Source organism: Ornithorhynchus anatinus, chromosome 2, assembly GCF_004115215.2.
Source record: "Ornithorhynchus anatinus isolate Pmale09 chromosome 2, mOrnAna1.pri.v4, whole genome shotgun sequence".
Classification (NCBI taxonomy): Eukaryota; Metazoa; Chordata; class Mammalia; order Monotremata; family Ornithorhynchidae; genus Ornithorhynchus; species Ornithorhynchus anatinus.
In genome coordinates this window covers 113,971,105-113,998,977 of record NC_041729.1, presented here as the reverse complement: position 1 = coordinate 113,998,977, position 27,873 = coordinate 113,971,105, and the positions used below count along the sequence as shown (strand labels likewise).

The 27,873-nt window shown below is 39.9% G+C and overlaps 1 long non-coding RNA gene across 1 annotated transcript in view; it reads left to right on the top strand.

The window, feature by feature from the left end:
- LOC114809117 overlaps nucleotides 1-27,067 on the top strand; it is a 47,909-nt gene extending 20,842 nt beyond the window's left edge. Inside the window, exons 2-3 of the long non-coding RNA XR_003756873.2 lie at nucleotides 3,747-3,832; nucleotides 26,425-27,067. This is a non-coding gene — a long non-coding RNA (uncharacterized LOC114809117). The remainder of the gene's footprint in view (nucleotides 1-3,746; nucleotides 3,833-26,424) is intronic.
- The last annotated feature ends 806 nt before the right edge of the window (nucleotides 27,068-27,873 follow it).

The window sequence follows — 27,873 nt, the reverse complement described above, 5'->3', positions numbered from 1 at the left end:
AGGTATCTTGTACATGATTCTTTATCTTCCTTGGTGTCTTAAATATTGGATGTTGGATGTTGAGCCTCATTTATAACTCTTCAGCAATGTGGCCATCAATTTGATCCACTGTGGTGAACCTTGTTGTATTCTAATAAAGTTCAGTGATTTCTTACTTCCTGGGTGTAAACCAAATCCTCTAGCCACAAAGATTTATATGTGCTGTCATTCTCTTGTTCTGTATCTTGAAAGATAGTGGAAGGATCAGAAACAAACCTTTAGAATTTTATAATTTTTTATAGCAATTATAAAATATCACTATTGTTCTATACTGGAATTGTGTATACTGTATTGTTGGAAATACACATAATTGAATTCAAGACATCTATTGTCCATAATGAGCTTCCCATATTGGGGGTGGGGGGAGAGGAGAAGAGTCAGACACAGCAAATGAACATTTAAATCTAAAAACATTTAAGTAATTAGCAAGATTCTCCAAGGTAGCATTGTGATTTCTCAACCTTCTCTCCCATGCCCATTTTCAGTCAAGTAACAAAAAGATCCCTGGACTTCCTTGCTTTTTGTCCCTCACTCAAGAGAGACAAAGATTAGGCACCACAGTGATGGTTTGGTAGGGGGACTGAGGCCTCAAAGGCACCAGGCACCTGTCCCAATGACGGAGGACTGCTCCCTCATCTACCCTCCATACCAGGACTTTTACATTCCTGTAGTCTCTTTCAAGTGATAGAAAAAGGATGGCATCTAGCATTTGAGCACCTCAGAGATTCTTACCCACTCTTTCCCATTGGTAAGCAAAATGTTATTCTAAAGATGTAGGTCTGGGGAAAGGATTTAGGTTTAAAAGGGACTTCTCATGCACTATTGCCAATTAGAATAGAAATTCTGAGTAGAATACATTCCCCCATAAAGAGGTTTGGTTTAGAAAATAGACAAAAGGCTCAACCATTCAAATTAATAAATAGTGGGGATTTATTAAAGTTTATTTCAAAAATTATTAAAATCAATTATTCCATTTTCATAATACATGTAGCCATGAGATATGCATATTTTACAGTCCCCTAGAATACTTTAGACTTAATGCAGTATTACAGGTAGGATGAGGATAATCTTCATTTCACAGGCAGACCAACCACTCACTGCCAAGATCATGTATGCTTTGTAGCTAACTTCCATTTCTGGAATTCATATGTGATTATTATTTATATAAAAAAGGAGCGATAACCACTTTTTGAAATCAAATGAGAAATTCAGAATTAAGATCTATAATGCTGCAGGAACCAAATTATTGAAAACCTCAAACATACTTAAAACTTCTCCCATCTTTTCTAGATCTTAAAAGCTCTAGTTCAATCAATCATATGTATTGAGAGCATATAGTGTGGAGAACACTGAACTAAGCACTTGATAGGGTACAATATAGCAGAAATGGTAGAAGTTCTCTGCCCACAACAAGCTTACAGTCTAGAAGGGGAGACAGACATTAAATAAATTTTAATTACATAAATGTTGCTATTATGCCTATATTAGGTTTAAGAACTTTTTGTTGGAAGAACATGGTAGTAGATAGTTTTACTTCTTTATTAGATCTAGAACTGTAGTCACTGGGACTTACAAAGCAGAAGGAAGCCCATTGTTGCAGTCTCTGCTGCCTGGGGACTACATGTCCCAGGATTGAGAGGCTTACATGTCTTTGAATTCTCTAGAAATGAGACATAATCACCTAGATGGAAAGAGCCTGGAAATGCAAGAGAGAGTCCTATCTCTTTCCCTGTATCTCTTTTCATTTCTGCATTCCCACTCTCTTCCATACTTCCTAGCTGATAAGTCTTGTTTCAGAGCAATCTCACTGATTGGCTTGCTCCACACGGTGACTTGTGAGGGTTCTAAGAAGGGTTGTTGTCATTTCAGCTATGACCATTTATTTGATGAAGTCCTCCAGGAAGAGCCAATAAGCTGTCACATTTTATCTCTGCCTCAGTTATTATCTAAGTGGTTTAAACTGCAATTCCCCTTAAAGTGATAAGGGAGCAGAGCCAAGGAAGTGGGACCTGGTAGCTCAGCTTCTACATCTCTCAAAGTGGCCTCTCTGTTTCCCTCCACTAACATTACCACTCCTGGAGCCCCACCTCCACTTCCTTTCTGTCCCTGGGAGGAGCAGTGGCTGAGGGCTGGATATTACTGAGAGGTATGTCCCAGATTGGCACGACCCCTTCCGAGGAATCAGGACAGAGCCCCATTGGTTTTTCTCTGTTAAGGGGCAACAACGTCAGGCACCAACTGGGATGCACAGTTGGAGGCCAGGAGGAGGTGAGTATGATTGGGGCAAGGAGCTGGGGATGGGAAAGGATCTGATTTAGAGTTTTCAGAAACATTCTCTCTGACTCTCTCTCAGCCTCTATGTCCTACTATAATTTCACTGAGTCACAATACTGGCAGTTGTTCTAACCAATCAGATCCTTTGTAGGAAACAATCAGAGAATATGGTTTATTAGCAGGTCATAAATCAACCCTTTCAACTCTGTGGAGGAAAACCAGATACACCAAGGGATGTCTGTAATCCATTCACACATTATTATTATTATTATTGTTATCAAGTGCCATCGAGTTGTTTTGGATTCACAGTGGATATATTTTCATTGATATATTTTCTCCAAATCCTATTCACACATACCTTAGGCAATTCACACCTATATATGTACCCCCTCCCATGAACATACACACTTGAGGGACATTTGCTTGTGTATGCATTGTAGTTTTTGTATGCATTGAGTCTGTATATCTGTGGAAATATAAGCACTTTGTACAGTGCCTTGCACACAGTAAGTACTCAATAAATACAATTGAATGAATGAATTAATGTGAACAATAAACATTTAGGTCTAGCTTAGCTTTTCCTTTTTGTCATCTTGCACATTGGTTTCATTTTCTATAGCTGCTTTTTACAATAAGCTCCATGTGTGCAGGGAACATGTCCACCAATTCTACTATATTGTACTCTTCCAAGCACTTAGATAGTGCTTTGCCTGCCGTATATTGATTGATTCATACTGTTGCCCAGTAAAATAGCCTTAAATATAGATTGTTCTGTATTTCTATTCAGGTACCCTTTGAGAGTAGGAAGTCCCATTTTACTGACAACTGTTGTGCAATGAATCATTTTTGGTTTAATTGCTGTCCCTCTTTCCATGGTCAAGACTAATTTTTAAGGGAAGGTATAGGAAGAAATGGTTGCTTCTACTATCCGCACTTTATGCTGGCAGAGACTTATCGCTACCTAGTTTTTTCTTTTTGCTCATCTTCAGAGACACTGTTTCCTGTTTACTGTGTAGTTTTTATCACTTAACCTTCTCAGAGTTGCTTGTGTCCTGAATGTAAAGACCTGTGTCATTAAATCCTCATGTGGTATCTTTAGGCTGACAATATATTTACCTAATCCCAATTAATGATTCTATGAGAGTTCAGCTTCCTTTCTTTTATTCTCTGGGAAACTTAGCTGAAAAGAAAAATGAGGTTTCAATGCTTGCATTAACTTCCAATAACGTTGTGAGAAAAATAAAATCATTTCAACAGGAAAGAATAATTATGGAATTAATATTACAGTAAATAATAATGATTACAGTAAAATATGGTGAGAGAAGTAATGAAAAATGCCTTGTCATTATGATTAACAAATGAAATAACTCCAGACAGCACAGGTTGAGTGATCATTTTTCTTATCAAGTTTAGGTTTCTGTATTTTTTTTCAGGTTCAGAATGGTTTGCTTTTCATTCAGACCTTCTGCAAAGAATAAACATGACTCCTCCTGAAACAGAAAACTCAAAGGTTATCTCTGTAAGTACATGTGTATAAGTATTCCACTTTATTGCTAAATACATACTAAATACTATTATCATTTTCATTATAAAATTAACAAATTTTTTCTGATCCAACCTGCCTAAATTAGCACCTCTCATGACTCCTTCATTCATCACCAAATAATATTTATATGACACTTTACTTAGAAGACTAAGATGGTTCTTATGAGGTGTATCAAGACAATATTAAAATAGATTGAGACCATGTAAGTCTTCTTTAGTACAGTGTCAGCACTTAGTAGAGTAGCTGGCACACAGTAAGAGCTCAATAAATGTGATTGAATAAATACGACTGAATGAACAAATACCATTACTATTATTATTGAATATAAGAGGTTTAAGACATAGAACAAATGTATCAAGCTATCTCTGATCTAGAAGGAGATGGTTGGTGGTTTACAAAAAACTTTGTTCTGTGACAAATTCTCACACAAAAGATGCTATTTTTCGGTATTATCATCACCACATCTGTTAATATGCAGTAAACATCATTTTAGCAAGGCCTCCAAGAAGAGTGAAAAAGAGCATTATCCTTTCATTTGTTATCAGTGAGAAGAAGAAAGTTTGACCAGGATTAGAATAACTATTTTTATTGATTCATTCGTCCCTTCTTCATTTTTAAACCCCATGCCTTGCAAATCCACTTTTCTTTAAAACTTAAGTAGGGGAACTCCAAATTCATATAACTTCACTTTGGAAAAGAGATAATATAATAATAATAACAAATGTGGTATTTGTTAAGCACTTACTATGTGCCAGGCACTGTACTAAGTGGTAAATACAAGGGGTACTAAGGGGTAAATACAATACTAAGGGGTAATACAAGCTAATTGGGTTGCACACAGTCCCTGTCCCACAGAGTTTTTACAGTCATAATCCTCATTTACAGATGAAGTAACTGAAGCACAGAGAAGGAACTGACTTGCCCAATATCACACAGCAGACAAGTGGCAGAGCTGGATTTAAAAGCCAGGTCATTCTGACTCCCAGGCTCGTGCTCTATCCATTAGGCCATGGTGCTTTTCTGACGATGATAGAATGAGTAAGGAAAGCATCTTCAAACAAATCAAAGCATGGAAATAGTTATAAACATAAGTAGAATAGATTCCTATATTTCTGCCACTCGTGGCATGTAGTTATCCCTCTGTGAGTGAAAAAAGATAAATTTCTTTTCGGTTACTAAGCAGATTAATGGTCTTTGTAGGCAGAAGTTTGCAGTAAGGAAAGAAAATAGCAAGAAGAGGGTTAATATGAGCAAGTGTTACTTTAAAGTGATGGAAGCAATTGGCTTTTCTTTTTCCTGACTGGATTATTAGTTTTAATAAAGTGAGGATCCAAAGTTTTAAATAATGTAATGCAGTCTAAGATTAATAAAATAGCTTGGCACCTCACAGGCATAGAGAGATAATACAACATTAGCAGGGCTTCTTGTTCATTAAAGAATTGACTTTTTTAAAACCCCAAGGTAGACAAATTATGAGTTTCTGAGCAATAAAGCATAAATGTTGCATTTTGATTTCCAAGAATATTACCTTACTATAATCCTAAATCACATAATGGGGCATTTTATAAAGCTTACTGTTTATTGGTGCATTTTTTTTTAATATAACCCTAGAATTAGTTTGGAATCAATGCAAAAGAAACTGCTTTCCTTGTAGCGCTCCAGTTTTGTGCCTTGAAAAATGGCAAACAGCATTTGAATTGGATGTGGATAGCACTTTACCGCTGCGCAGATGCATATGAAACTACTTTTCACCTTCTTACCCTGTTCCATTCCTCTGTGGTATGTGGGCTGCACTGGAGAAGGAGGAAATATCTGGAGCACATTGGGGGATGTTGCAAGAGCCTGGTGGGAAGAAATTCCCAAGGGATGTAGGTTAAGGAGGGTGATTTTTGTCTGTATCTATTCCCCTTTTGACTGTGAGCTCCTTGAGGGTCAGGAATGCATGGTACTTATGCTGTATTCTCCCAAGTACTACACACTAAACAATGTAAATATTTTGCCCAAGCTGCAATTAAGCAAGGAAAACCTCAGGAGGCAGAGGAATGGTCCAAGGCTAGAGGTCTCTCTAGGATCATGGGGTTCCCTCTCCCTGTCAATGTAGGTATTAATAATAATAATAATGATGGTATTTGTTAAGTGCTTACTATGTGTCAAGCACTGTTCTAAGCACTGAAGGAGATACAATATTATCAGCTTGTCCCACGTGGAGCTCACAGTCTTAATCCCCATTTTACAGACAAGGTATCTGAGGCACTGAGAAGTTAAGCGACTTGCCCAAAGTCACAGAGCTGATAAGTAGTGGAGCCAGGATTAGAACCCATGACCTCTGACTCCCAAGGCTGTGCTCTTTCCGCTAAGCCATACTACTTCAATAATATTAATAAGATAGGATCCTTAGGGAGATCACTTAGAGTTTTGAATCAGAGACGTTTCCCATGGGGTGGGGACAGGAGGATGGTGGTTACGACACAGAATTATTTTCCTTAAGCCCTCTCGGTTGGGAATTTTTACCACTAGGAATTCAACCCTGACTCTTCTATGATCAGTGACTCTCCTACTTTTGGTTCAGTTGTCCCTTTGACCCTTGCCCCATTGCTGTGGCTCAAGGAGTTCCCCACTTCAATGTCCCCACATATCAAGGGTTTTCATCAATGGGGTGGGAGTGTGAAAGGCTTGTAGCATTCCATGGAATCCTAAGAGAAGTATGCTGAAAATAGGGAGTGGATAAACCCTTAAAGGATGGAGAGAAAATATTTCCCTCAGTTCATCAAATCTAATGTCAGAGCCAACACTATGAAACATGACTGTTACAGTCTCACAGGTTAGAAAGGTGAGCATAATATGTATGGTAAATTATGTAGTACTGGAATTTGTTAAATACAAATTATGTCCTAGGTACAGGGGAAGACACAAGATAATCAGGTCTGATGGTCTTTCTCCAATATAAGAGATTGGGAGAGTAGATACGATATTCTCATTTTTAGAGGGAACTGAGGTCCTAGGTGACCTGCCTCAGGTCACCAAGAAGGTCAGTACTTTATCTGGGATTAAATCTGGTTTTCCGACTTCCAGGTCCAAGTTCTTTCCATTCTGCTGTAGTGCCTCCTTGCTTCCAAAGGTAAATTCTGTAAGAAGACAAGATCCCCAGAAAGAAGGGAAAGCATATATCCATGTCAGGGAATATTTCTCCTTTCAAAATGTCATCTTGTAGCTAGACATCCTGAAGTCCCTTTGAAAGGCTGTCTAAACCGCAGTATCTAATGTTCTTCCCACTATTTCTTCCCTTAATTTTGGTACTTTATTGCCTAATAACCTCCAGTGCAAATTTAGTCAATGAGTGCTTGAATTGACCAAATGTGAACCTTTGTTATTAGTCATTATTTCATGTAATTTTGGCCTCAGCTTGTTCACTGTCTGCAACTTTTAAAAATGTCAGTACCACATTCAAATAGAGTCAAATACTGAAACTCTGGTTTTTCAGGGCATCAGGAAAAAATAAATAATTAGAGATAATAGTTCCTCTGATGTACTCCGAGGAACTAGAGGGACAAGAGACAACAGTATAAGCATTTTACTAATTCAAAGCTACATAAAGGTTTACCCATAAGAGCAAAACCACCCATGGCCAGAAATCCAAAATTATTCTAAAGCATGTGAAGCCAGAAGGGTCAATAATTGTCTGGACATAATCCTAGAATCATGGAATACTATTCCCTGAATCTCTGTGATCATGGACTGAAAATTATTGTTGTTATAAAGATGAGAGTTTAAATATCATAAAAAGGAGCAAAACCATATTCATTAGGTTTATAAAGGATTGAAAAATACTCATTCTTTGCAGGGATATTTGACCATTTTTTCAAACCTTATCCAGGGGTTTTAGACCCTTACATTTGGTTGTTTCCAGAACTAAGTCAAATAATTATTTTAAACAAAAGAAAATATGTGATTTTAACAAAGAATGCCTGCTCTGCAGTATCATTTTTATCTGCCCATTTCTCTTCTCCAGTCACTTCTGAGAGGGAGCAGTTCTTCCTGACCTCAAAGAAGGGAGGAATGGCAGTGAAATAAAATGCATTATGTAGTTTTTTCCTGTTATAAATAGCATAAATATTATCGAGTGCATTCTGATTAAAATATAGAGGAAAGCACATATAACCAGTGAAGTCCATTTACTCCCTCTACCAGATCCACCCTACCATGAAACACAAATAACTGAATTTTCTCCCTCAGGAACAGAGGATGCAGCAGAGCATTTCTTTTTATGGCATTTGTTAAAATGGGTCTATGTGCCAACCACTGTACTAAGCGCTAGGGTAGACACAAGCTAATCAGGTTGGACACAGTCCAAATCTACAAGGGACTCACAGTCTGTAAATAATAATAATAATAATGATTGTGGTATTTATTATTTACCACGTACCAGGCACTATTACTAAGCACAGGTGTGGATACAAGAAAATCAGATTGGACACGGTCTTTATTCCACATGGGGCTCATTTTACAGATGAGGTAACAGAAGCACAGAGAAGTGAAGTGACTTGCCCAAGGTCACAGAGCAGACAAGAAGCAGAGCTTGGATTAGAATTCAGGTCCTTCTGACTCCCATGCCCATACTCTATCCCCTATGTCATGCTACATCTCAGCTGTTAGTCAGCTGTGTGACCTTGGGCAAGTCACTTAACTTCTCTGTGCCTCAGTTACCTCATCTGCCAAATGGGGATTAAAACTGTGAGCCCCACGTGGGACAACCTGATCACCTTGTATCCCCCAGTGCTTAGAACAGTGCTTTGCACATAGTGCTTAACAAATTTTCTGGAGCCAGAGTGTGGAGAAAGTCCTAGCTTGGGCCTCCTCACAATATTTCTCCAAGTCTAGGAGAGAATTATTGCCAGATTCTCTCCATCCTTATTTTATACAGACACTTCATCTGACAGACCACAGTTCAAACTCTTCACATTCTACCAGCCTTCCCAGTTATCTTCTAGAGAAGCAGCGTGGCTCAGTGGAAAGAGCACAGGCTTGGGAGTCAGAGGTCATGGGTTCAAATCCCTGCTGTGCTGCTTGTCAGCTGTGTGATTTTGGGCGAGTCACTTAACTTCTCTGTGCATCAGATAACTCAACTGTAAAATGGGCATTAAGACTGTGAGCCCCACGTGGGACAACCTGATCACTTTGTATCCTCCCCAGCGCTTAGAACAGTGCTTTTCCCGTAGTAAGTGCTTAACAAATGCCATAATTATGATTATTAAGAGGCGCTCTCATGCCTCTCTCAAATTTTACCCTTTCCACCTGTGATTCTGACCCCATCCTTCTCATCTTAGCAAAGCAAGTGCCCCCATTTTTCTTCCATCCTTGGCATTCGTCTTCAACCATTCACTTTCCGAAGGCTCCTTCCCCACTGATTTCAAGTATACCCAAGTATCCCCTATCCTAAAAAAGAAAATAATTGCTTGACCCCTTGGCATCCTCCAATTATCACCCCATCTCCCTCTTACAAGGGGATCCAAACTCCTGAGCAAGTTGCCCATACTACTGACTCCACTTCCTCCTCAAACTTTTTCCTCAACTTCCTGCAATCTTAATTCCACCCCCTCCACTCCACAGAAATGGTCATATTAAAGTCACCAATGACCTCTTTCTTACCAAATCTAGTGGTCATTACTCCATCCTAATCCTCCTTAATTCTTCTTCTGCCTTTGACACTGTGAACACTTTCCCTTCTTCTGGAATCATTACATAACCTTATCTTTACTGACACTGCCATCTCCTGGCTCTCTTCTTATCTTTCTGACCACTCCTTCTCCTCTGCCTCTTACAAGCTAGCTTTCATTTCTCAAGGTTCAGTTCTCAGCCCCCTTTTATTTTTCATCTACACCCACTCCCTTGGATAACTTAGAGGAGCAGCGTGGCTCAGTGGCAAGAGCCCGGGCTTGGGAGTCAGAGGTCATGGGTTCTGATCCTGGCTCCGGCGCTTGCCAGCTTTGTGACTTTGGGCAAGTCACTTCACTTCTCAGTGCCTCAGTTCCCTCATCTGTAAAATGGGGATGAAAACTGTGAGCCCCACGTGGGACAACCTGATTACCTTGTATGCCCCCAGCACTTAGAACAGTGCTCTGCACATAGTAAGTGCTTAACAAATACCACCATCATCATCATCATCATAACTTATTCACTCCCCCAGCTTCAACTGCCATCTCTATGTATTTGATTCCCTAATCTACATCTCCAGCCCTGACCTCTTTCCTCTCTGCTTTCCCACATTTCCTTCTGACTTCAGAACATCTGTACTTGGCTATCCTCCTGCCACCTCAAACCTAACATGTCCAAAACAGAACTCCTCATCTTCCCACCCAAACTCTGCCCCCACTCTGAATTTTCTATCACCATAGACAGTGCCTCAGTCCCGGTCTCATTAGCATTATCCTGTCAATTCAAACATTCAAAACCTATCAGTTCACAATATCTCTAGAATCTGCCCTTTCCTCTCAATCCATACGCTACCATATTGTTCCATCCATCATTTCCCTCCTTGATTACTGCATGAGCCCCCTCACTGCCATCCCTGCATCCTATCTCTACCTTCTCTCCTCCATACTACTCTTTAGTGCTCAGGTCATTTTTTTTCTGCAAAAACATTCAGTCCATATCACCTCAATCTTAAAAACCCATCCACATCCTCATCAAACAGAAACTACTTACCACTGGCTTTAAGGCACTCAATTAACTTTCTCCCTTCTATCTAACCTTACACACTTCCTTCTGCACACTCAGCTCCTCTAACAACAACCTATTTTCTGTACCTTGATGTCACCTATCTCACCACCAACCCCTTGCCCATATTCCCTTGCTCCTCTTCATATCCGAAAGTCCACCTATAGCCCCCACCTTCAAAACCCTCCTGAAAATCCCCTTTCCTCCATGGTCTTCCTAGACTAAACCCTGTATTTCTTCTATCTGCCATGCCCTCTGCTTCAACTATGATCTTGGTTGTGTACTCCTTAAGCACTTTGAATCCCCAGCCCCACAATACTCATATAAATATTTGTATTCTCTACTATTTCCTCTCTCCTTAATTCACTTTAATGACTACATCCTTCTGTCATAATAATAATGATGATGGGATTTGTTAAGTGCTTACTATGTGCAAAGCACTGTTCTAAGCACTGGGGAGGACACAAGGTGATCTGCTTGTCCTACGTGGGGCTCACAGTCTTAATGCCCATTTTACAGTTGAGGTAACAGAGGCATAGAGAAGTTAAGTGACTTGCCCAAAGTCACACAGTTGACAAGCAGTGGAGCAGGGATTTGAACCCATAATTTCTGACTCCCAACCCCGTGCTCTTTCCACTGAGCCATGCTCCTGTAGACTGTAAACCTCTTGTGGGCAGGGATCATATCTACTACCTCTCTTTGTATTGTTCTTTCCCAAGCATTTAGTGCAGTGCATCCAGTAAGTGCTTAATAAATGCCATTCGTTGGTCGATCTTTTTTTTATTGTACTTGTTAAGCACTGTGTCAAGCAAGCACTGTTCTAAGTACCAGGGTAGATACAAGTTTATCAGGTTGGACACACATCCAGTCCCAAATGGACCTCATAGTCCAAGTAGGAGGGAGAATGGGTATTGATTTATTGGGAATATAAGGGGATCCAGAACTGAGTCCTGAGAGATCCCTACAATAAGAGGTTCATTCACTCAACCAATCATATTTATTGAGTGCTTACCATGTGCAGAGCAGGTTGAGAGGAGCAGCCTGTGAGAGAGACTGAGAAGACTGAGACACTAAGAAGTTATGGCCAGAGAGTAGGAGAACTAGAATAATAATTATAACAATAATAATGGTATTTGTTAAGCACTTACTATGTGCAAAGCACTGGTTTAAGCGCTGGGGGGATACAAGGTGATCAGGTTGTCCCACGTGGGGCTCACAGTTTTAATCCCCATTTTACCAATGAGGTAACTGAGGCACAGAGAAATTAAGTGACTTAGCCAAAGTCAGCTGACAAGTGGCCAAGCCGGGATTAGAACCCATGACCTCTGACTCCCAAGCCCGTGCTCTTTACACTTAGCCACGCTGCTTGGTTCAACATGGTTCATTAGAAGAGGATAGTATGAGTGAAACCAGGTTAGATAAGGTTTCCAACAGAAGGGGGTGGTCCACGTCATCTCCAGTGATACTCTTTAAGGGTTTACACTTAATGTAGAGCTAAAGACTTCTAAGGTGGCTCTAAAGACTTGGAGGGAACAAATCAACACTAATCTCTTCTGTCCACAATTATCAAAGAGAATTTATGCCATTTGAAAGAACTCAGCTTCATTTTCACTGAGATCAGCCAGTTGAGAGTATTTATTGAGCACTTTGTGCAGAGTACTGTACTGAGCCCCAGAATGATTCTAAGTCTACCCCACTTACCCAGCCTGGTGGAGACTGAGCGGCTTATGTCAGCACATATTCTAGTAGCAATTAAACATCATCCTCTAGTGACTAGATACAGTCAGTGTCTTGGGTTTGAAGAAGCTCAAAAAGCCTGGAATATATAATTTGCTAAACATTAAAGATTCCAAATTTTTCTACAGCTTAAGTCATTGTTCATAATTTTTTCAGTCATTCAAAAATATTACAAGCAGAAAAATTTTGAAAAGTCTGCTATAAATTTATAAGTAATATCTTGGACCCTTAAATGTTTTTTATTCCAATCACTGAAAACCAATACAGCTTTTTAAACTTTACATGTTATGCCCATTAATTTTACTTCCACACAATTATTGAAGAGTTTTAAACAAACATCAATACATAAAAATCAAGGTGAACAATTGCAAGTAGACAATTCTCTTTTATTGCTCTAAAGAACATGTTGGACACTTGCCCATAAGAAGGCCCGTTATATGAATCTTGGGGAACAAAATAAAGAGTAAAATTGTGCATTAATGCTAATTATGCTACTTCTGTTAAGTAAGCTCAGTTAATTTGAAGTCTGTTAACACTGGGTCTTCATTTTAAACTAGACAATTACAAGTCCAAAAAAATTATATTCTCATTCTTGTAAAAATAAACCCAGGAAATTCCAGGTTAGCACAAAAGCATATCAATAACCTCCAAGAATCTGTGCTAAGACAGTTCTTTCAGTGCTGAGATGAAAAAAAAAATGTGTCAAAGAACAATAAAGCACAGAAGGGGAATTGGGAGGCTAACTCAAATGAATCAATTTGAACTCTTGAAATGAGGAATTGCTACGCAAATGAAAGGAGGAAAAAAGCATGACAAAAAAGATTAGTCCCAATCAGACATTATGCTTTTCAGCTAAAGCACAGAATATTCCTTTATGATGAAAAGAACCTTATTCTAACCTGTCTAAACAAGATGAATTGAGGTATATTTGTATAAGAATTTGTTTCAATGTGTACATTACATTATTCAGTGCTTTGCCTAAGAGGATCTTTGATCAAAAATAGTATTAATTAAGCATTTATAATGTGTAAAGCATTGTAATAAGTACTGGGAAAGATGTGGACATTAATATAGACATGGGAACCAATGTGGACTAATGGAAAAAGGATGTGTCTAGGGGTCAGAACACCTGGGTTCTAATCCCATCTCTGCCATTTACCTTCCACATGGCCATGGGGAAAGTCAATTAACTTATCTGTAGCTCAGTTTCCTCAACTGTAAAATGGGAATTAAATGCTACTTCCTCCTCCTTATACTGTGAGCCCTTTGGAACAGGGACTGTGTCCAACCTATGTTGAATTAACCCCAGTGCTTAGTGCGGTGCTGTATTCAGGGTTTTCTGGCCACCTCAGAGGAAAATGAGCAAGTAATTGAAATTATTCATATACTGAGAATGTTTTGTCTATGTTATGTCTATGTATTAAATTATACTCCATCACCCACCCAAGGATTAAGTTTAGTGTTTTATCACAGTAGGCACTCAATAAATACCATTGATTGATTGATTGCCTATAAATGTGCTAACAACTAACTTGAAAAGGGGTGATGAAGTATTCTCAAAGACCTTTGAGAAAGGAGGGAGGGAGAGGGTATAATAAATGGTTGTACAATGCAATCTCTCCCATCTTTGATTCTGATGAATTTTTTATACTGTATAATTCTTGGTTTCTTCACACATCTTTGGACACTCAGCGCTGCACATAAGTGTCATCCTCCCTAACACAATTAAGGTTCTTCTTTTTGTAACTTTCATTGCCCTTCATCCAAACAAGAAACTGCTGTTGAAACAAGATTCTTTTGTTTGTATTTAGAAAAGAAAAAGCCAGAACCAGGAAAGAAAAGGAAAAGCTAAAGAAAATAGTTAATTTAATCGTAGGTCTCTAGCTCCCTACATCTCAGCTGTGACACTGCACCACTCTATTTCGTATTCCTCGCCTCTCTTCTGTGTACCCTCAGTGCCTGACCCAACTCTGCTCTGGGAATCTCATGTTATTCCCTCTTTTCCTCACACACTGACAACCCTTTGTCTCTCCTTCAGGCTTTGGTTACCCCCTCTTTTTGTATTCTGTGTCAGTCAGTCATATTTATTGAGTACTTACTGTGTGCAGAACACCATATTAAGGGCTTGTGCGAATACAATGTAACAATGTAACAGGCACATTCCCTTCCTACAGTGAGTTTGCAGTCTAGAGGGGGAGTTTACATTGTAATTTACAGTCTAGATAGTCTGCAGGCTGGGTCCTCTCTCCCATCCCCCCAACACCTCCATATTCATTTCTTTCCACTCTTTTTTCTATCGAGTGATGATGTCTAAAACTCCATAGGCTTTTACTTTCCCATATGCCTAGCAGTTATCTATTTTAATGTCTGTCTCCCCCTCTCCCCTTCTCAGGGTTGCAGCTGGAGAGTTCCCAGTACTTTACCAGTCTCGACCGCAGGAGGGAGAGTCAAGAGAGGCATACCCATTCCATTCCTAGCTTGGGCAATGGAAGGCAATCTGCTACATCAATCTGATACCACCAGGCAAAGCACCACAATTTCTCTCTCATTCCTGTATGTACTTGTGTCGCTGTGTGCATCTGTCTGACAAGTAGGCAAAGCATAGGCTTTTTGCTAGTTTATGATGAAAGGAATGCCCAAAACTTCTTGTGTGAAACAGCTCATTTATCTGCCTTCTTTCATCAGGCCTGTACTCAGACAAATTGTGATTTGAGGGAATGTCATAATTAGCATAGCTAAGATGCTGGTAACAGGTCATAAATAGTTAGGTATAACAGCATGTAAAAGGACTCCAGGAACTCTCTAAGAGTACCCACAAAAGTCTGAAATTTGTAACCTCAGGTGATTCTGTGATCATTTAGCCCTGATTGTCACTGAAGTATCTGCTCAGTTAATGATCAGTTTGGAGGAAACATACTCCATCAGGTTTGTCTCTCCAACTTTAACCTCTTTCTAGCTGGCAACCCACATCTACAACTTTTCCTATTCCAGGAATAATTATGACACTTTTGAAGCAGTGATCCTCCAAGGTACAGGAAGAAATTGGACTTATTTCTAGTATGATCTTCTTTTGGAAATTATTTTTTCATTCTTCTTTTCTAGGATTTCTCAAAATTCTGTTGTTTCAAATTTTATTTCATCCTACTCACACTCTCAGTCCTTTTATATTTCCCCACTTACTTATCCCTTTAGTTTTGGGGCATGTTTTATGTGGTTACAAGTTTTACCTCCCTTTACTTGTGCCTCCTTTTGCATTTCTGACTGCATCTTTGCTTGCCATTTTTTCCAGTTGTAGTGGATCATTCTTCAGAGCCAGGCGACAGGAGGCAGGATAACAAAAAGATGAAGCAATCCTTCCTCTCCTTCTCCTCAATATTGGTTTTCCACACTGGAATACAAAATGATCAGAACCAGGTAGACCAAATGGAACATAAAATGATCAGAACCAGGTAGACCAAATAGACTCATTTCCCACATACTACTGGAATTTCAAAGCAAGGAGAATACATGTATTCTGTAGACTGTACCTGAAATGCCAGGAATGACATAGAAATATTTTTGACTCTATAAACAGATAATATGGGAAGTTCATGGCTGTTTTATGAAAATGCCATTAATATTTTTATCATTCAGCTCCATCTGCCCCTCCTCTCTTTCAAATTACATCTCCAAAACATTAAGAGTTGGTAGAATTATAATGAATATATATCAGCATTTATGTTATGTAGCTTCCATCTGCAACACACTTTAAAATCATTGATTAATCACCTCATTAGCTCAACCAGATATCATCTGTAGTAATGTTTAAAATAGCAATGTTAAAACCTGACAAATATATAAATCTGAATAACTACATGAGTGATAATTTCTAAATATGACTGGGGTAACATTAAAGACAAGCTCTATAGTATTTGATATCTAGCTGAAGAAAATAACTCAGCTTGTTTCATTTGTTCTGAGGCAGTCCAGTAATTTTACTGTTAATTTGTTATTGGGAAACCAATAGATGCTGAGTTTCAATCACACTGTCTTTCCTGCTCCCCACTGACATGTTTCCCTCCTGAAAGCCTCCTGAAATCTCACCTCTTGCAGGATGTTTTCCATGATTTCCACCACCCTGGATAGTGTCATCCTTTTTGGTACATACATCCCTTTGGTACATACATATATCAGTCTACTCTATCTACTTATTCACTTATTTAATATCTACTTATTCACTTATTTAATACCCTTCCATCACTTCTTCCTGTAGCTCTTTCAGTTGAATCTTTATCAATCAATCAGTGACTGAGCATTTCAGAGAGTTCAGTAGAGTAACTTCCTTCCCAGAGCTCCCACTAATGGTAAATAACTGAAAGTAGTTTCTGTCTGTGTGCGTTTCCCATTAGATTGTAACAGCCTTGAGGCCAGGAGCCTTTTTATTTTACCTGTTGTAGTCAATCAGTTAATCATATTTATTGAATGCTTATTGTATGCAGAACTGTATATTGAGCGCTTGGGAGAGTACAATAGAACAGAGTTAATAGACACATTCCCTGTCCACAGTAAGCTTACAGTCTGCCGGGAGAAGGGAAATGGGACAGACATTAATAAGTGCTCAGTACTATGATTAGCACATAGGGATGCAGAATAATGAATTTATTGATGAAAATTATTTGATTTTTTTGCAATCTATGTTATAATAAATTATTTCTTGAGTCTATACCTCCCTACTAAAAATGTAGACCCTTAGATGCCTGGAAGGAGTGTGCCTCTTGAAGCACTTAACTAAGTTACCACCATGGAATGGTTTAAGCACTGACAATTCAATCAATCAATGCTATGTATTGAACCCTACTGTGAGCAGTAAGTACTAAGTGCTTGAGAAAGTGCATAGAGATTAAAGACATGATCCCTGTCCTCATGGTGTATGCAATCTGGTGGCAGAGGCGGACCAAAATAATTTACAGATAGAAGGATAAAGATAATGGAAAACTGGATGTGTGGATTAGTAATTGCTTAATGTAATGCAATAGCTAAGTTGATATATACAGCTGTTGTAGTCTGATCATGAAGGTATAAGTGCATAGATGGCATAAGTGCTGAAATGATAGGAGAATATGAATATAATAATAAAAATGGTATTTGTTAAGCGCTTACTATGTGCCAAGCACTGTAGAATACACCTACTAAGTGCTTAAAGGGCAACAGTGTATTTAGACAAAAGGGAAGCAGCTAGACATAGTGGAAAGTGTCCTGGCCTGTGAGTCCAAAGCCCTGGGTTTTTATTCTGGCGCTGCCACTTTTCTGCTTGCTCAAGTCACTTCACTTCTCTGTGCCTCAGTTACCACATCTGTAAAATTGGGATTAATGCTGTGAGCCCCATGTGGGACATAGATTGTGTCCAATCTAGGTAGCTTGTATTATACTTCAGCTCTTAGTACAGTGTCTGGCACATAGTAAGCACTGGACAAATGTCATAAAAGCAAAAAACAAAACAAAAAATGAGATTACTACCATCAAGTATCATATAGCCTAGGGTAGGAGGTAGGCCTTAAAATATATTACAAATATAAAGCAGCATGACTTAGTGGAAAAAATACAGGACTGAGAGTTAGGAGGCCTGGATTCTCATTCAGCTCCACACTTGCCTGCTACATGATCTTGGTCAGATTACTTAATTTTTCTGTACCTCAGTTTCTTTAAATGAAAAATGGGGATTAGTTCCTGTTCTCTTTTACTCCTAGTCAGTGAGCATTGTGTGGGGCAAGGCCTGTGTTTGATATGATTATCTTCTATCTACTACAGTACTTAGCGCAGTACTTGGCACATTGTGTTTAGCAAATACTATTATTATTGGAAGTAGTAGAACATATTAGATATCTTCGTAAATGCTTAGGGGAGTTTTTGGATATAAAATGAGGAAATCAGTAAATAATCAGGGAAGATACGACCCACAAGAATAAAAAATAATTAAGGAATATGGGATTTCAGAAGTGCTTTGAAGAGAATCAGGTAACTATCTAAGACTTATAAGGAATGGAGAGATGCGCAAAATAAAATTTATAGTAATGATTCAGGCAGCAGAGTGATGTGTCAACTGGATAGAGATAAGGCTGAAGGAAGGTAGAACAGTGAGAAGGCTAATTTAGTCTAGTCTGGATGTGATGCAAATTGTTCAGGATGGCCCCATTTGGATGGAGAGAAATGGGTGCATCTAAGAAATGTGGAGAAAAAATGAACAGGATTTAGGAACAGACTAAAAGTCAGAGTCTAAAGAGAGGGCAGCATCCTGGGTAATATCAAGGTTGTCAGCTTCAGAAGCAGTGACGATAGTAGTATTGTCAACTGTGATTGGATACTTGGATGGAGGAGAAAATTTGGCAGGCAAAATGAGCTGTTTTAGAAATGTGAAGCTTAAGGTGCTGACATGGTGATATCTTGGATGAAAGAAGCAATGTGAGATTGTGAAAGAAGTGAGAACTTGGGCTTAATGGGATATATTTGGGAGACGACCACTTAAGATATGTTAGTTGAATAAAGCAGCATGACCAGCAATAGTTGTAAAGCAGCATGGCCAAATGGGTAGAGCAAGGGTCTCGGAATCAGAAGGACCAGTGTTCTAATACTGGCTCCACCACTAGTCTGCTATGTGACCTTGGGCAAGTCATTTAACTTCTTTGTGCCTCAGTTACCTCGACTTTAAAATGGGAATTAAGACTGTGAACCCTTTGTTGGACAGGGACTGTGTCCAAGTGGGTTTGCTTATATACACTCCAGCACTTAGTACAGTGCCAGTACTTAACAAATACCACAATTATCATTATTGTTATTATTAGTTGAAGCCATGGAAACAGATGAGCTCCCCAAGGAAGTGAATATAAAGTGCAAAGAGAAGAGAATCCAGAACAGAATCTTGAGAGACACCCAGAGGAGTGAGGTGAGATAAAGATAAAGAGCCAGTGACTGAGAAGAATCAGTCACAGAGGTCAGATGAAAATCAGAAATGAGGAGTCAGACTAACACCAGCATGGCTCAGTGGAAAGAGCCCAGGCTTGGGAGTCAGAGGTCATGGGTTCTAATCCCAGCTCCACCACTTATCAGCTGTGTGACTTTGGGCAAGTCACTTCACTTCTCTGTGCCCCAGTTACCTCATCTGTGAAATGGGGATTAAGACGGTGAGCCCCACGTGGAACAACCTGATTACCTTGTATCTACCCCAGCGCTTAGAACATTGCTTGGCACATAGTAAGCACTTAACAAATACCATCATTATTATTATTTCTAGGAAAATCAATCTATCAGTCAATCAGTCAGTCATATTTGTTGAGCTCTTATTGTGCACAGAACACTATTATGTGCTTGGGAGAGTGCAGTATAACAGAGTGGGTAGACATGTTCCCTGTCCACAGTGAACTTGCAGCCGAGAGAGAAAAGGGAAAAGGATTTGTCAAGAGCCCCCAGCTTGAACCAACCAGGACTTTCTTGTACTGGGTAGCCTCTGTGACACATAATAGAGTCAAACCAAACCACCAAAGTTACTGTGGAAAGTTTTACTTAGTTTTTACCAACTTGCAGGGGAGTGACATATACACACACTCACTCACACCCACTCCACCAAGGATCCAGTACCAGTCTGCTGGTCAGGGGAGTTCGTTCTGCTGATCTCGCTGCAGAAGGTTGGGAGAAGTTCCTGGCAAAGTGGACCGCTGACTCTGCAATCCTCTTCTGCACATAGCTTCCCTCAAACACTGCTTCCCTCAAACGCTGCTTCCCTCCTCATGATTCAGAGCGACCACTTCCTTGCTCTGACCCCAAGGGCTGGCAACAACCTGCCCTGAAGTAGAGCACTCCAGTTCTTTGGTGAGTTTCTTCTGGATCACAAACACACAAGTAAAGCAACTTGTGGTGGGTTCACCACAGGAGTGATCCAAAATATCAAAAGTAGTTGAAAGGTCAAGGAGGATTAGATTAATTTTACAGTGAGGAGGTCATTTGTTGACCTTGGACAGTATAATTTCAGTGGGCAGATTTCAGAGGGCAGAAACCAGATTGGATGACAGTATGGAGTTGGAGGAAAGATACTAGGCGTATAAAATCTGTTTAAAGAATTTGGACAGGAGGGGAGCAAAGAGATGGGGCAATAGCTAGAGGAGCCAGGGAGATCCAGTGAAGGGATTTTAGTATCGTATAAGTTATGCAGGAGTAGCTTGGTCTAGTGGAAAAAGGAAGAGTTTAAGTCAGAAGAGTTTAAGTCTCAGCCCCGTCAAGTGCATGTTATGTGCCTGTTATGTGACCTTGGTTATTTTCCTACAAAAATGTTCAGAACATATTCCCCCACTCCTCTAGTGGATGCCCATCCACCTCCTCAAACAAAAACTCCTCACCATTGACTTTAAAGGACTCCATCACCTTGCCCCTTCCTACCTTACCTTGCTACTCTCCTACTACAACCTAGCTCATACACTTCGCTCCTCTAATGCTAACCTCACTGTGCCTTGATCTCATCTGTCTCACTGCCGACCCCTCGACCACATCTTGCCTCTGACCTAGAACGCCCTGTTCCCTCAAATCTGACAGACAATTACTTTCCCCCACTTCAAAGCTCTATTGAGGGTACACCTCCTCCAAGAGGGCTTCCCTGACTAAGCCCTTGTATCTTGTATCGCTTGTATCTACCGCAGTGCTTAGAACAGTGCTTGACACATAGCACTTAGCAAATACTATTATCAGTGAACAATCATTCAATCTATCAATAGTATTTACTGAGCACTCACTATGTTCAGAGCACTGTTCACTGTATTGGGAGAGCACAATACAAGAGAATAAGCAAACAAGTTCCCTGCCCATAATGAACTTACAGTTTGTTTTGTACCTCTAGTCATACTTTCTTCTCACAAATTCCAGCCTAGGAAGCTGTACTGCAGTGAGTATTGCTTCACTGGTGGTGTACTGACTACATTACAGGGAGAAGCAGCGTGGCTCAGTGGAAAGAGCACGGGCTTTGGAGTCAGGGCTCATGAGTTCGAATCCCAGCTCTGCCACTTGTCGGCTGTGTGACTGTGGGCAAGTCACTTAACTTCTCTGGGCCTCAGTACCCTCATCTGTAAAATGGGGATTAAGATTGTGAGCCCCACGTGGGACAACCTGATTCCCCTATGTCTACCCCAGCGCTTAGAACAGTGCTCGGCACATAGTAAGCGCTTAACAAATACCAACATTATTAGGGACCCTGTATTTGTGATCTGATTTGCTATTTGATGTTAGATTTGGCTGCAGAAAACTGATAAAACCATATAAGACAGAAAGAAGCATCTTCTGAATTTAACTAGGTCACCCAGCTACCTTAAAACTTATATAGTACTTCAGGTATAGATTTCAGATTAATATGAAACTTGGTGGGCATGATAGTTGGATTCATTGAGCACTTACTATATGTAGAGCACTGTACTAAGTGCTTTGGAGAGTACAAAAGAACAGTAAATGGACACATGCCCTGCCTACAGTGAGCTTACAGGATAGAGGATGAGTTTATTGTCTAGAGGTTGTCAAATAGTCAATTTCCAATAACATTTTGGATTTCTTGATTGACTTTTCTCTATGTTTATTCTGAACAGCAAAATTCTATAACAAAATACAGATTTATTTATGTCCAATGTAACTCTTTGGAAATGCTAACACAACCTCAGCTTCACTGACACTGTCCTCTCCTCGTTCTTCTAGCTCTCTGAAAGCTAATTCTCAGTCTGTGTTGCACTGTGGTCCCTCAAGGTTCAGTTCTGTGTCCCCTTCTTTTCTCCATCTACACCCATTCCCTTGGATAAATCATTTGCTCACATGGCTGCAACTACCACCTCCATTCAGATGATTGCCAATTCTACATTCTCCAGCCTCCCTCCCGCAGTCACAAATTTTCTCCAGCCTTCAAGACATCTCTTCTTGAATGTCCTATCGTCACCTCAAATTTAACATCTCTAAAAGTGAGCTCCTTGTCTTCCCACCCAAACCCTATCCTTCCCCTGACTTTCCCATTACTGAAGATGGCACCACCATCCTTCCTGCCTCACAAGCCCGTATCCTTGATGTTATCCTTGACTCCTCTCATTCAACCCATACATTCAATCCATCACTAAACCCTGTCACTAAAATCCACCCTTTCCTCTCCAGCCAAAATGCTGCCATGTTAAACCAAGCAAATATCCTACTCAACCTCCTTGCAAACCTCCCTGCCTCCTATCTCCCTATTCCAGTCCATACTTAGTTCTACTGCCAGAATCATTTTTCTACAAAATCATTCAGGTCATGTTTTCCAACTCCTCAAGAACTGTCAGACTTTGCCCATCCACCTCTGCATTAAACAGAATCTTACCATCAGCTTTAAATCACCTTGCCCCTTTGTACCTCACCTCGCTACTCTCCCACTACAACCCAACCCGCACACTTTGCTCCTCTACTGCTAATCTTCTCACTATACCTCAAGCTCATCTATCTTGCCACAGATCCTTTGCTCCTGTCCTGCCTCTAGCCTGGAGTGCCCTTCCTCTTTATATCCAAGAGACAATCTCCCTCACTTCATAGCCTTATTGAAGGCACATCTCCTCCAGGAGGCCTTCCCTGACTAAGCCACCTTTTCCTTCTCTTCCACTCCCTTCTACATCACCCAAACGTGCTCCCTTTATTCATCCCCCTCCTACTCCCACAGCACTTATGTATATATCTATAATTTTAATTATTTGTATTAATATCTTTCTCCCCCTCTAGTCTATAGCTCACTATGGGCAGGGAATGTTTCAGGTTTGGTTATATTGTTATATGTACTCTCCAAAGCGCTTAGTACAGTGGTCTGGGCACAGTAAGTGCTTAGTAAGTACAACTGACTGAATGACCAACCACCATGATTGTTGCTCTTCTTCCTACCATACCTTGATGATCTACTACAACTCAGTCTGCACACTCTGCTATTCTAACACCAATCTAATCTCTATACCTCGATGTTGTCTATCTCAGGAACAACCCCTTGGCCGTATTCTCTCTTGGGCCTGAAACGGCTCGGCGGAAAGAGCACGGGCTTTGGAGTCAGAGGTCATGGATTCGAATCCCTGCTCGGCCACTTAGCTGTGTGACTTTGGGCAAGTCACTTAACTTCTCGGTGCCTCAGTTACCTCATCTGTAAAATGGGGATGAAGACTGTGAGCCCCACGTGGGACAACCTGATTCCCCTGTGTCTACCCCAGTGCTTAGAACAGTGCTCGGCACATAGTAAGCGCTTAACAAATACCAACATTATTATTATTATCATATCCAACAGTTTACCTAATCCTAATCCTAAATCTCCAGCAGTTGCCTATCCACCTCCGTATCAAACAAAAACTCCTCACCATTGGCTTGAAAGCACTCCATCACCTTGCCCCTCCTACCTCACCTCACATCTCCTTCGACAACCCAGCCCACACACTATGGTCCTCTGCTGCTAACCTTCTCACTGTGCCTTGATCTCATCTGTCTCATTGCCGACACATACTTCCTCTGACCTAGAACACCCTCCCTCCTCAAATCTGCCAGACAATTACTCTCTGCCCCTTCAGAGCCTTACTGAAGGCACATCTCCTTCAAGAGGTCTTCCCAGACTAAGCCCCAATTTTCCTCATCTCCCATTCCCTTCTGGGTCACCCTAACTTACTCCCTTTGCTGTTCCCCCAACCCTGCTCCACAGCACTTATATATATATATATATATATATATATGAATTTTTATTTATTTATATTGATATCTGTTTATTTGTATTGATGTCTGCCTCCCCTCTCTAGACTGTGAGCTCATTGTGGGTAGGGACTATCACTCTTTATTGTACTTTCCCAAGTGCTTAGTACAGTGCTGTGCACACAGTAAGTGCTCAATAAATACAATTGATTGAACAAATTAATGAATGAATAACACTCTCAGGATCTTCAAAACCTAACTAAAATCGCCTCTCTTTCAGAAAGAAGGTCTTCCAAGACTAAGTCCTTGTTTCTCCTATCCATCCTCCCCTTTGCCAACTATCAATCAATTGTACTTATTGAGATTTTATTGGGTTCAGAGCATGTATTAAGCACTTGGGGGAGTATGATATAACATAATTATGCAGTTAGCTGTTTATTATTATTCTTATATTTGTTAAGTACTTCCTTTGTGCCAAGCACTGTTCTGAGCACTAAGGTAGACATGAGTTAATCAGGTTGCACATAGTCCTGGTCGCACAAGGACTCATGGTCTAAATAGGAAGGAGTAGAATTGAATCCTCATTTTACAGTTAAGGAAACTGAGGCACAGAAAATTTAAGAGTCAAAAAGTCACACAGCAGACACATAGAGGATTTGGGATTAGAACCCAGGTCCATTGACTCCCAGGCCCATGCTCTTTACACCAGACCAGGCTGCTTCTCTTATTAGGCCAGGCTGTATCCCTTAAACACTTTGATACTCATCCCAGCTCTTATGCACATCTTTTTATACTCCACAATTTCCCGTATCTGTAGTTTATTTGAATGTCTATTTCTCCTTGTAAAGTGTAAATTCCTTATGGGCAGAGATTGCATCTACCAACTCTATGACATTATACTTTTCCTGTCACTTAGTACAGTGCTCTGCACAGAGTAAGGGCTCAATAAATACCACTGATTGATTGATTTGGTTCTTGAAATTACTTGGAAAGGACTATGGAAGTTGAATGTATTATCTTCCAATATAATTTAAAATATAGATCTTAAAATAAATTTCATTTCTTCTTTCAAATTTTAATTAATAACATTTAGGTCAGGTGTGCACTTACAAATTGGCTAATAGAGTTAAGTATTTCAGATAATTCAAGTCACAAATTTCCTTTGTTTATGAATATAATTCAGTTAATAGTGATAATAATAATAGTTTTGCACTTGCTATGATAAAAACACTGGGGTAGATGTAAAATAATCAGATTGGACACAGTCCCTATCCTAGATGGGGCTCACAGTCTAAGCAGGAGAGAAAACAGGACTAATCTCAGGTCCACCCCTTGTCTGCTGTGTGACCTTGGGCAAGTTACTTAATTTCTCTATGCCTTAGTTTCCTCATCTGTGAAATGAGGATTGAGATTATGAGCCTCACTTGAGCCAGGGACTGTGTCCAACCTGATTACCTTGTATTTGCCCCAGCACTTAATATGGTGTCCAGCACATAGTAAACCCTTAACAAATACTATTTTTTTTCAAAAAGGTATTTAATCCCTATTTATGCAGAAGAGGAAATTGAAATACAGAAATGTTAAGTCACTTCCCTTAGCTCACACACAGATAAGTGACAGAGCCAGTAGAGAACCAAGGTACATTGACTTGCAATCCCCAGCTCTTTCTAAGAGGCTATGCTGCCTCTCTTAAATATAACAACAGTTTGCCTGAATCATTAAAGTAATTGCCTCAATACTTCACTTCCCTAGTATAAGCCTAACCTTCATGTGAATAATTAAAAAGAGAAATGATGAATTAAATACAGTTTCACCAAGTTGTTTTTCATATTTATAGCAGGATTAAAGATGAATCACATAATCATTTTTACTGAGAAGAGTAAAATGGAAAAAAGATGCCTTAAGTCTTGTAGTTCTGAAGATTTATAGTTTTGCTACTTGGAAAAATATATCGGACTGTAACATCCTCAGAATGTGAATTGGAAGCAGAGTTGCCCTTTTTTAGAGAACAGGTGAAACTTTGTAGCAAACAAGGCACCTGTGACTAAATGCCCCATTTAAGAAATATATTTACTATTACATCCAACCCCAGAACTCATTTCTGGATCTGGAAAAACAACAGCCAAGAAACAATTCTAAGTGCACATATACAAAGATGTGTAACTTGTGGGTTTCTTCCAACTTCTTAGATAAAAGGGAATTTATAAAACTGTTTTCAAGGAACCGACCTTCCCAAAAAGGAAACTGCTTCCCACTTCTGCAGAAATTACAAGAGTAGGCTCTGTTTTATTGTCCTTTTCCTGTCACTCAGTAGAGGGTGTTGTGCACAGGAAGTTCTCAATAAATTCAATTGGTTGATTGATTGCTTAGGATACCAAAGTCTATATTCCCATTTTCCTAGTCAAAATAGAACCCTTTTTTTCATCTGTACACAGTGTCTTCATCTGTGTTCCTTAGAAGCATACAGTGGAAAACAATATTAATTGGCATTCAGGAATCCCATCTACCAGCTGCCAAGGACAACATGTGGAAGAAGGTTACAAAGTGAACATGCACAAGCATTTCATACCATCAAAACTACAAAGCAGTTTGCCTGACTGTCGACAATGCCTTTCTGCTATTATGGCTTCATGTTTTTTTCATTATATCACACAAATAATGGCTCACTGCAACCACCATGATAAGATTACTCACCTTTTATTTATTGACTTCATTTTAGAAGGGCAGGACTGAAGAATATTTTCTCTGCCAAAGACCTACTGTACTCTGCCTGCAAAATGGAATAGCAGTGTAATCTAGAGAAATAAATGGCTAAGTTTTTTCGACAGCCACAATGAGAAACAAAAAGTAAAAAAAAAAAAGTATCTTTTTGGAATAAAGACCAACATTTAAAGGAAAAAGAGCAAAAAACATTGTCATTTAGGAAGCATTGTATTACTATGAAAACATGCCAAGGGGTAACTACCAAAAGACAAATCATGTATATAGATAACCATAGGGAAGGATTAACATGAGGTGATCAGAGGCTGAAGTCCGGGGGACTAGACTAAGTGGAGTGGACATCCACAACATGACTATCATCTGTGTGAGCTGCTGTCATTGCTCCAATACCCTCCATCCCCAAGATTTCTCTCCAGCACAGGTGGGGGAACTTTGCAGGTCATGCTTCTCCCTGAGTCACATCTCTGCCCTGTTGGAACCCTTACTTTTTTGAAACCTAACCTCTTTCCAGGAACAGTGAGCAGGAGGCATGAGGGAGCTGTAAACCCCAACTATAAGGGAATTGAATCCTGTCCAATCCATCTCAAAAGATCCTGGATGAACTTTGGAAGATGGGACGCAGAGAGGGCCTCCAGACCTGTAGAGAAAGAAGCAAGTACAGCAGATCATCTCTTCATTTGTCATCTGCTCCCTTTCCCTTGCTGTCAAAACCTGTCACTGCAGGGACACTGACCTGGGAAGTGGTACAGTCAGCCAGTCAGTCAATCATTTTATTGAGGGCTTACTGTGTTAAGAGCACTGAACTAAGTGCTTGGGAGTGTAAAGTTCAACAGTAAACAGAAACATCCCCTGCCCACAATGAGTTTGCAGTCTAGAGGATAATAATTATAGAATTTTTTAAGTGCTTACTATGTTTCAGTGCTGGAGTGGAAAAAAACAAATCGGGTTGGACACAGCCCTGTCCCACATGGCTTCACAGTCAATCTCCATTTTACAGATCAGAGAACTGAGGCACAGAAAAGTGAAGTGATTTCCTCAAGGCCACACAGCAGACAAGTGGTGGAGCCAGGATTAGAAACCAGGTCCTTCTGACTGCCAGGCCTGTACTTGATTCACTAAGCCATGGGGAGTGATCATCTGCTGGCTATAAAAGCAGAGGGAGT